Below are 11,006 nucleotides of genomic sequence, written 5' to 3' on the forward strand. Positions count from 1 at the left end.
TGAACATCAGTGGATAGGAGGGCCCACATGGAATAAAATCCTGGCCTAAGCGGCTAAACCAAGCTGTCCCTAACCATGTGCTTGTGGCGTGAAGGTGTCAAGTGAAAACTTGAGACTGAGCGGTTAAAGTCGTGATCCAAAGCAAGAAGAGTGTGCTTAAGAACCCTGGACACCTCTAATTGGGGATTCTAGCAAAGCTGAGTCACAATCTGAAAAGGTTCACCCAGTTATGTGTCTGTGGCATGGATGTATCCAGTGGTAATACTGGAAAACAAAGTGCTTTGGGCCACGGCCAAGACTCATAAAGTAGCTGTGTTCAAGAATCAACATACTTAACTAGGAGAATCAATAACACTATCTGAATTCTGAGTTCCTATAGATACCAATCATTCTAAACTTCAAAGGATAGAGTGAGATGCCAAAACTGTTCAGAGGCAAAAAGCTGCTAGTCTCGCTCATCTAATTGGATCTAAGTTTCATTGATATTTGGGAGTCTATAGTATGTTCTCTTCTTTTTATCCTATTTGATTTTCAGTTGTTTGGGGACAAGCAACAATTTAAGTTTGGTGTTTTGATGAGTGGATAATTTATACGCTTTTTGGCACTATTTTTAGTATGCTTTTAGTACTTTTTAGTTAGTTTTTAGTATGTTTTTATTTAAAATTTACTTTTCTGGACTTTACTATGAGTTTGTGTATTTTTCTGTGATTTCAGGTATTTTCTGGCTGAAATTGAGGGACCTGAGCAAAAATCTGATTCAGAGGCTGAAAAAGGACTGCAGATGCTGTTGGATTCTGACCTCCATGCACTCGAAGTAGATTTTCTAGAGCTATAGAAGCCCAATCAGCACGCTCTTAATTGCTTTGGAAAGTACACATCCTGGGCTTTCCAGCAATATATAATAGTCCATACTTTGCCCGAGAATTGATGGCCCAAACCGGCGTTTCAAATCAGCTTCAGAATTCCCGGCGTTTAACGCCGGAACTGGCACAAAAATTGGAGTTAAACGCCCAAACTGGCACAAAAGCTGGCGTTTAACTCCAGAAAAAGTCTCTACACATGAAAGATTCAATGCTCAGCCCAAGCACACACCAAGTGGACCCCGGAAGTGGATTTTTATGTCATTTACTCATTCTTGTAAACTCTAGGTCACTAGTTCACTATAAATAGGACCTTTTGCTATTGTATCTTCATCTCATGACACTTTACACATTTCATATTGTATCTTCTACGGCATGAGTCTCTAAACCCCATGGTTGGGGGTGAGGAGCTCTGCTGTGTCTTGATGGATTAATACAATTACTACTGTTTTTCATTCAATCACGCTTGCTTCTATTCTAAGATATCACTTGTTCCTCAACTTGATGAATGTGATGATCCGTGACACTCATCATCATTCTCACCTATGAATGTATGCCTGACAACCACCTCCATTCTACCTTAGATTGAGTGGATATCTCTTGGATTCTTTAATCAGAATCTTCGTGGTATAAGCTAGAATCCATTGGCGGCCATTCTTGAGAATCCGGAAGGTCTAAACCTTGTATGTGGTATTCTGAGTAGGATTCAGGGATTGAATGACTGTGACGAGCTTCAAACTCGTGATTCTGGGGCGTTAGTGGCAGACGCAAAAGAATCACTGGATTCTATTCCGACATAATCGAGAACTGACAGATGAATAGCCGTGCTGTGACAGAGCGCGTTGAACATTTTCACTGAGAGGATGGGAGGTAGCCATTGACAACGGTGAAACCCAACAGACAGCTTGCCATGGAAGGAGCCTTGCGTGCACGAAGAAGAAGACCGTAGGAGAGTAGAGATTCAGAAGATATAGCATCTCCAAAACCTCAACATGTTCTCCATTACTGCAAAACAAGTATTTATTTTATGTTCTTTTACTTTTTACAATTAAATCTGAGAATTATTGATATCCTGACTAAGAGTTACAAGATAACCATAGCTTGCTTCAAGCCGACAATCTCCGTGGGATCGACCCTTACTCACGTAAGGTATTACTTGGACGACCCAGTGCACTTGCTTGTTAGTTGTGCGGAGTTGCAAAAGTGTGATTGTGATTTCGTGCACCAATGGACCATCCTGGATATATTCTATGATGGTCTGTCTGAATTGTCTAAAATGTCACTGGACCATTTTGCAGGTGGATCCATTCACCTAAAGAAAATGCCTACAGAAGCCCAAGAACTCATTGACATGGTTGCAAATAACCAATTCATGTACACCTCTGAGAGAAATCCAGTGAATAAAATGTTAGAAACACGTCACAAACCAGAGTTAAACGCCAAAAACACGTTACAGCTTGGCGGTTAACCCCAAGAGAAGCCTCTACACGTGTAAAGCTCAAGCTCAGCCGAAGCACACACCAAATTGGGCCCCAAAAGTGGATTTCTGTACTTAGACTAATTTCTGTAAACCCTAGTAGCTAGTCTAGTATAAATAGGACTTTTTACTATTGTATTTTCATCTTTAGTCTCAGTTTTAATCTTTGGATTATCTTTTGATCCTTTGATCACGTTTTGGGGGCTGGCCATTCGGCCATGCCTGGATCTTAATTACTTATGTATTTTCAACGGTGGAGTTTCTACACACCGTAGATTAAGGTGTGGAGCTCTGCTGTACCTCGAGAATTAAGGCAATCACTATTATTCTTCTATTCAATTCAAGCTTATTATTGTTCTAAGATATCATTCATACTTCAACCTGATGGATGTGATGATCCGTGACACTCTTCATCATCCGTCCTTATGAATGTGTTCCTGACAACCACCTCCGTTCTACCTTAGATTAAATGAATATCTCTTGGATTCCTTAATCAGAATCTTTGTGGTATAAGCTAGAATTATTGGCGGCCATTCTTTAGAATCCGGAAAGTCTAAACCTTGTCTGTGATATTCCGAGTAGGATTCAGGGATTGAATGACTGTGACAAGCTTCAAACTCACGATTGTTGGGCGTAGTGACAGATGCAAAAGAATCAATGGATTCTATTCCGACATGATCGAGAACTGACAAATGATTAGCCGTGTTGTGACAGAGCATTTGGACCATTTTCACTGATATGATGGAAAGTAGCCATTGACAAGGGTGATGCCCTACATACAGCTTCCCATGGAAAGGAGTAAGAATGATTGAAGGAAGGCAGTAGGAAAGCAGAGATTCAGAAGGGACAAAAGCCTCTCCATACACTTATCTGAAATTCCCACCAATGAATTACATAAGTATCTCTATCTTTATTTTATGCTTTATTTATCTTTATTTTCGAAAACCATTATAACCATTTGAATCCGCCTGACTGAGATTTACAAGATGACCATAGCTTGCTTCATACCAACAATCTCCGTGGGATCGATCCTTACTCACGTAAGGTATTACTTGGACGACCCAGTGCACTTGCTGGTTAGTTGTGCGAAGTTGTGACAAAGTGTGATTCACGTTTGAGAGCTCCAAGTCTATTGGCACCATTGTTGATGATCACAATTTTGTGCACCATGATGCCAGGGCATCTTGGCCAGTTTCACTGACCTTTTCTTTTCTGTTTTAGGGTAGTTTCATGCATTTTCTTAGTAAATAGGCAAGTTTTGGATGAAAATACACTTACACCTTGATTCAAGCAATTATTGTGAACTTTACATGATTTCATGAGGATTAGGTAGGAATTGTATGATAAAATTGATGATGCATAATCTCATGATTTGGAAAAAAGCTTTGATGCACCTTAATTGCTTGATTTTAGGACAATGGAAGCAAGAAGGAACCACGTTAGCAACCACGTTAATCTAATTAACGTGACTACTTACGTGGAATGGGACAAGCCTGTAGCGTTAATAGAAAAAGAGATCGCCAATAACGCCTTCGAAGCCATCATAGCACATGTTAGTTGCCACGTTAAGTACATTAATGTGGTAGCTAACGTAGAGGAGGAAGAGGAGCTCCAACGTTAGTGGTAAAAGTGGTTGCCACTAATGTTCCACAAAGGCACAATGAAGCTACGTTAAGAGTCATGTTAATCCAATTAACGTGAACTCTAACGTGGGATGAATAACCAATCACCAACGTTAGTGACACTCACCTTTGTCACTAACGTTGGACCAACCCAAGAGTGCCCACGTTAGTGGTCACGTTAAGACCAATAACGTGAGAGATAACGTGGAGCTAAGCATGATAAGACAACGTTAGTGACACTTACCTTTGTCACTAACGTTGGAGATGGCAATCACTACCACGTTAGTGGCCACATTAATCTAATTAACGTGAACTCTAACGTGGGAGGGAGGGGCGTTTGGAGCGTTAGTGACAAAGGTAAGTGTCACTAACGCTCTCGAAGCTTAGGCATGCCCACGTTAAGAGTCACGTTAGTTATACTAACGTGAACTCTAACAAAGGGAAAGGGGGCACAAGGCAACGTTATTGGAAAAAGTGATTCCCAATAACGTTTGCGAAGGACCAAGAGGCAACGTTAGTGGTCACGTTAGTGCCACTAACGTTGAAGTTAACGTTGATCACTTTGGGTTGGAACATTAGTGGAAAAGGTGATTGTCATTAACGTTCTCGAACCCACATCCTCACTTAACGTTAATGCCACTAACGTCCTAACTAATGCCGGTGCCTAACTCTCACTTTTCTGCAAACAAAGCTGAGACCATTGAAGATTGTAACTGCTTCAACTAAAGATCAAAGGCCCATATCCAAGACTTGGAGCACTCATTAGAAGATCAAGAAGAGTAGTATATATAGGGGTAGTTTTGAACTATAGAGAAGCTTTTGGCACTTTTGGAGAACTACACTCTGTATATTTACTTTCTGCATGTATTCTGTTCTCCCCTTTTATATTTCCATTTCCAGAGCTATGAACAACTAAACCCCTTTCATTGGGTTAGGGAGCTTTGTTGTAATTTGATGGATCAATTATAGTTTTCATTCTACTTCTTCTTTTTTCTCTCATGATTTACTAGAAGGCTTTCGATCTTAATCTAATTGGTTAGTTGTGTTGGAAAAGAAAATCTCCATAATTGGATCTCCTCTGAGCCTTGGAAAAGGGATTAGGAGATCATGCTAGAAATGCTTTCTCATGTTGGACCAAATTGGGGTTTGGGCGGATATAGTGACATGTAATTCTCCCAACACTTTGATTTGGAAATACATGTGGTATATTCAGTGACCACACTTCATCTCTTCCCATGAGCAATTAAATCAATGAATTAGGCAATTGTTCAAGCTTAGAGAGATTAGATTTCCAAGGAATTGGTATCCAATCACTTAAGATTGCCAAGGAGATCAATGAATGCATTTATTGAGGAAGAGATGAGAATGAACTTGATCCAGAGAATGCAACATCTCCTAAGCCCAATGAATCCCCATCCCTGATCTTACCCATTCTCTTTACTTTCTGCCATTTATTTCCATGTTCATCTTCCCAAATCCCCATTTAAGATTCTGCACTTTATTTTCTGCAATTTATTTTCCCGCCATTTAATTTCTTGCAAATCTTAACTACATTCTGTTTAGCTCAACTAGCACACTTTTCCAACTAAAGTTGCTTGACCAATCAATCCCTGAAGGATTCGACCTCACTCTATTGTGAGTTTTTACTTGACGACAATTCAGTATACTTGTCGAAGGGAAATTTGTTGAGAGACAAGTTTTCGTGCATCAACCATTCACTCTTACGTGAAGCGGGTATATATAACTCTGAACTCAGAGACAATCAGCGCTGCCATAGGTTACTCCAATGGAGGACCAAGGGCGTACATGTCTGAGAAATATGACTCTCAGGTTGGAGTTACATACCAGATTATTCTACAACAAATCTGTGAAAATTTGTCTGGCTTGGATGGCACCGTCCCTACTCACAAGGCCATAGGTCCTGAAAACTCAGTGTTGCACAGAATCATTACTCATATTCTGACTCCACAAAGTGGAGCACATCACAGAGTAACTGTTTCTGACTCTCTTATGCCCTTTGCTATTGTTACTTCCTCTCCTATTTCTTTTGCGTACCTTATGATAAGGCATATGTGGGAATCTATTAAAATTACTAAAAAGGCAAATCCACCATATGGTTTGTTTCTCACCAGTATTTTTGAATATTTTAAAGTTAACCTAACAAATAAAACTGTTGAGAATAAGGTGTCATTCATAAAAGGAGGAGGAGTTTTAGGTAAAAGTACCAAAGCAAAGTGTTCGGAACCTTCAAAAAGTGACCTTGAAAGCCGCCCAGCCAAACCATCCAAGGTGGCAGATTCACTCAATGAAGTTCTCAATGAATTCTCAAATATGTCCAAACTCATGGTACAATCACATAAGGCCGCTCGAAAACTAGCATATGAAAATGAAAGGGTTTGGTAAAAGTGTCAAGAATTAGTGGGTTTGATGCTTCAAAACGTTGACAAAGAATTGGGGGCTGGAGAAAAAGATGAAGATTCTAGATTGGAGTACAATCTGTCCAATGATTGACTTAGTCACTTCTGGTTCTGTCTAGATTTTTTGATGTTTTGTAGTCTGCATGGATACTTTTGACCTATGACACTGTGATAAACTCTTAGTATTTTGGTTATATTGTGGATATTCTGCTTCCAATGTCATATTTTGCAGGTGCCCCTTTGATGATAAAAGGGGGAGGAATGACCGAAAAATTGAAATTGAGAGAAAACAGGGGATGAAATCCTTTGTGGATTCATGATTACACTTGTTTCAATTATTTGTTGTGGTGATTTGCTTGATGCATTTGATTTACTTTTGTGGATTTGTTTGCTGCATCGTGGATTAGGAATTATTTTTGGCAGTTCCTTTAAGCTTTGATATGTAAATAAATTCTGAAAGTTGCTGTATTTTGAGATGATCATGCTTGATTAAAAATGTTTTCCTTGCTATAATAATTTTGCTCTGATATGTTGACTAGAAAATATTTTCAAATGACTTGAATAGAAATTTCTTGAAACATCAAAAATATTTTTGATTGATATGTACTCAATTGCCTTGTGTATGTTTGAGCAGAAAATCAATTTTATGATAATAAATGAGTTTTGTTTATCACTCCAATTCTGCTCATAAATCAAATCATTCAACATTACAAAATTTTATATGTTGAATAACTGATGACCAGAATTCACTACCCATTCAAAAATTAGTGAATTAGTTCTTTTGGCAAGCGCACAAAAATTATCGCCAATTAATAACCCACAGTGGAGTGGGATCGTATCCATGGAGATTGGCAAATTCAAGCAGTTTTAATTGATTGATGAATTAGTCAAGCGGATCAATAAGATTGTGAAGTGCAAAATTGTAAATGACATAAGGGTAAATGACGAGAATATAAAGAAAAGCAATAAAGTGCAGAAACAGAAACTACAGAATGTAAAGTGCTGAATCATAAATGACTTGAATGTAAATGGGAATGGGGAATTGCTGAATGTAAAATTAAGCAGTAAAGAAATGGATAGATAAGAATAAGAAAGTTCATTGAGATTGGGAGATGTTATCTCTTTGGATCAAATCTAGCTTATATCCTCTTCAATTATGCAACTCATTGACCTCTTGGAAATCATGATTGATTGAGCCCCAATCCCTTGGTTACTCAGTCTCTCAGATCTTGATCAATAGCCAATTCCTTGGTCTAATTGCTCATGAAGAGAGATATGCTTGGTCCCTGATTATACCACACACCCTTATAGGTCCAGGTAGAGGGAGGATTATATGTCACGTATCCAAACACCAAATCCCAGATTCCAATCAAGTCTGAGAAGGGATTTCAAGCATGGTTTCATGTTTCCTTTCCCAAGGTTCCCATGAAACCCAATTGCATTCAATCTCTTTCCCAAGATAATTGAACACTAAGCATTAAGAACGAAATTCCTTCTAGCAAATAAAAGAGATGATGAAGAGAAGAAGAATTTCACTATTATCAATCCATCAAGTACAACAGAGCTCCCTCTCTCAATGAGAGGGAAGTTAGCTACTCAAAGCTCAAAAAGTACTCAAAAGTGAAGTGTAAAAGTGGATTTAAAACTAATTGCTTAACCTTCTTCAGTACTCCTTGGGGGTATTTATACTACTCCTAGTAAAATAAAAGAATTACAAAAGTGAAAAGGGAAAATTACATTTTGGAGGGAAAAGAAAACACTCAATAAGCGTGACTTCTCAGCTGGCGTGTGGCTGACGCTTCACTAGCGTGTCACGTGCCCTTCATTTCTAGCTTGGCGTGCCACATCCAATACTTCAAGTGGCACGCTCGTCCCTTTGTCAACCTTGGCGTGCCACGCCTTCGAACTCAAGTGGCACACCCTTTGCCTTTTTCCACTTTTCATTGCCTCTGGAAACTTGAACTAGTGTGGGATGCCCAGGGTCTGGCATGCCATGCCCTTGCTGTGTGCTTGGCCAAACTCCTCTAGAAAGTTGCACAAGCGTGGCACGCCCAGGGTCTGGCGTGCCACGCCCTTTTGTGAGTGAGTGGTTCCTCTGTTTGGCGTGCCATGCCACGAACTCAAGTGGCACTGCCCAATGCTTCTTTGCCCTCTGAATGACACTGGCATGCCACGCCTGGTTGCTCAAGTGGCACGCCTAAGTGAAGAATAGTGAGTGGCGTGCCACGCCTTCGATACCAAGTGGCACGCCCCATGTAATTGGCCTCCTTCACCCTCTTTGGAAACTCATACCAGCGTGCCACGCCTAAAGGTGGCGTGCCACACCCATGATTTTGTCTTGTTCCAGTAGTTGGCGTGCCACGCCTCGGCCTTCAAGTGGCACGCCATAGTGACATGCTCGGGTTGGCATGCCACGCCTTCGACACTAAGTGGCACGCCTAGTCCTTTCTTTCGTTATCTTTGTGCATTGGCGTGCCACGCTTGGTTGCTCAAGTGGCACGCCTAAGTGAGGTTGAGAGATTGGCGTGCCACGCCTTCAACTTCAAGTGGCACGCCTAGTCTTCAATTGCCTTCAGCCCCTTCTCTGGATCATTGTACCAACGTGCCACGCCATGCTGCTCAAGTGGCACGCCATAGTGGAGGTTCTTCTTGAGATGGTGAGTTGGCGTGCCACGCCCCTTTGCTCAAGTGGCACGCCCATAGTAGCTGATGGGTCAGGCGTGCCACACCCAACCTGGCATGCCACGCCCCTTTTGTGTCCTTCAGTTTGCTCTCTGAAATTTTGTACTAGCGTGCCACGCCCGGTCCCTGGCGTGCCAGGCCCATATGCATGCTTGGACTTCTTCTATGGACTTTAGTACTAGCGTACCACGCCTAGCTCCTGGCGTGCCATGCCTAGCTCCTAGCATGCCACGCCAGTGCATTTTTGTGGCGTTTGCTCCCAAGTGGCATGCCAGTTTCACACGCCCAACTTCTTGTTTGTCTTCTTCCCATTTTTGATGCCCTTTTTCACCTAAAATTCAGCACAAATCATCTCAAAGTAGTGTACCATAATATTCATCAAATAATGCATGAATTGTACTAATCAAATGAGATTTATGCTCTTGTATGGTCTTCTTTATGCAAGAAAGAAGGGTAGATGATGCAAGACTTCACAACACCAAACTTAAGCTTTGCTTGTCCCAAGCAAATCAATGTGAGTAAGCCTTTATATCTTGAGGCCTTGGCTTCGAATGATTGCAATACAACTAAGAGTAAAACTAAGTGTCCAACACATGTATGAATGTTTTAATTGTCATGGAAAGCTCTTGGATCCTTGAGGGTTCCTTCAGGTATAGGCTTCGAGGGTCCTTTCTATTGATTGTCACCTTGAAGTAGTAAGGGTTGTTTTGCTTTCTTGACCACGACTCTAAGTGTTTTGTCTCAAGGCAACCCCTAAATTAGGCTTTCAATTATCACTTCCAAACTCGTTGGTTTTAGGGTATTGGGTGTTGAGACACCCCTAAGAATTTACTTGCCCAGGTCTCTTCTTGACACATCTTCACCACAAGCATCTACTAAGATCATTAATTCTTTTTGAGCTTTTTAATGTTTCTTTCTCTGTCCCAGTAGTTGATGCTCAGAGCCTTGGGCTTTTATTGCTTACTACTTCTTGGTTCTATGGATATTCAAGGAACACCCCTTAGTCTTCCCTTGTTATACCTTCTAGGACTAGTTGCTCTCCATGACTCATTTTATTTTTAGTTCATCCAAGGTCCTACACTTAGTTTCTTACTTCTTAGTTTGTTTAATGATCCCTCTTGGTCTTGGTCTCTCTTATTGTTTTTGCACAACTCACAGTAACTCTTATGGAGACAAGCTCTACTTTTATTTAAGTTGAAATGAAGACTTGAAATACATGACATTTTTTTCTTGTAAAAAAAGACTCATAAAGATTTCAAACAGGAATTGAAAACTAAGCATAAAACATAAACTATCCTAGCATGATTATTTAAGAAGTAAATAAAGCAAAAGCTTAAACAGAATTCAGAAATTGGAAAGTGTTAACCATGGGACTCAACAACCTTGAGCAGCTTCATCTTTAGTTCATTGGCCCCTTCCCTTTGTCTTTCTTCTTGGAAGGGGATGAGCCACTGGTGCACGAAATTGTGATCATCAATGGCGCCATCAACATGGTACGCTCAATTGCAATCTCAACTCTTTATCACAACTTCGCACAACTAACCAGCAAGTGCACTGGGTCGTCCAAGTAATAAACCTTACGCGAGTAAGGGTCGATCCCACGAAGATTGTTGGTATGAAGCAAGCTATGGTCATCTTGTAAATCTCAGTCAGACGGATTCAAATGGTTATGGAGGATTAATGATTAAAAGATAAATAAAACATAAAATAAAGATAGAGATACTTATGTAATTCATTGGTGAGAATTTCAGATAAGCGTATGGAGATGCTCTGTCCCTTCCGTCTCTCTGCTTTCCTACTGTCTTTATCCAATCCTTCTTACTCCTTTCCATGGCAAGCTGTATGTTGGGCATCACCGTTGTCAGTGGCTACAGTCCCGTCCTCTCAGTGAAAATGTTCAACGCGCTCTGTCACAGCACGGCTATTCTTCTGTCGGTTCTCGATCATG

The sequence above is a fragment of the Arachis stenosperma genome, chromosome 5 (assembly GCF_014773155.1).
Source record: "Arachis stenosperma cultivar V10309 chromosome 5, arast.V10309.gnm1.PFL2, whole genome shotgun sequence".
Lineage (NCBI taxonomy): Eukaryota > Viridiplantae > Streptophyta > Magnoliopsida > Fabales > Fabaceae > Arachis > Arachis stenosperma.